This window comes from Penaeus monodon, chromosome 15 (assembly GCF_015228065.2).
Source record: "Penaeus monodon isolate SGIC_2016 chromosome 15, NSTDA_Pmon_1, whole genome shotgun sequence".
NCBI lineage: Eukaryota > Metazoa > Arthropoda > Malacostraca > Decapoda > Penaeidae > Penaeus > Penaeus monodon.
In genome coordinates this window covers 7405449-7405700 of record NC_051400.1, presented here as the reverse complement: position 1 = coordinate 7405700, position 252 = coordinate 7405449, and the positions used below count along the sequence as shown (strand labels likewise).

Sequence of the window (252 nt, the reverse complement as noted above, 5' to 3'; positions counted from 1 at the left end):
CACCGTGTTTCTAATTTCAGCACCAGCTTCTGGCGTTCTCAAATATTGAAATTGAATACTACAACAAAAAAGTATGTTTGACTAACTTTTAAGATTGTTTGCACTGACTTTTCACCTAATTTGCTACTTCGTTTAAGAGGTTAGAAGTAAGGGTTATCGAATGATTTTCGAATGACTCCTAAAATTCTAAAAAAATATTTATCAAAAACATGCTTATCGGTTGTGGATATAATTGCAGATGAAATTATTAGC

General features: G+C 31.3%; 1 protein-coding gene across 1 annotated transcript in view; it reads right to left on the bottom strand.

The window, feature by feature from the left end:
* Window positions 1-252, bottom strand: part of LOC119582198 — a 9050-nt gene that overhangs the window by 7013 nt on the left and 1785 nt on the right. The window lies entirely within an intron of this gene.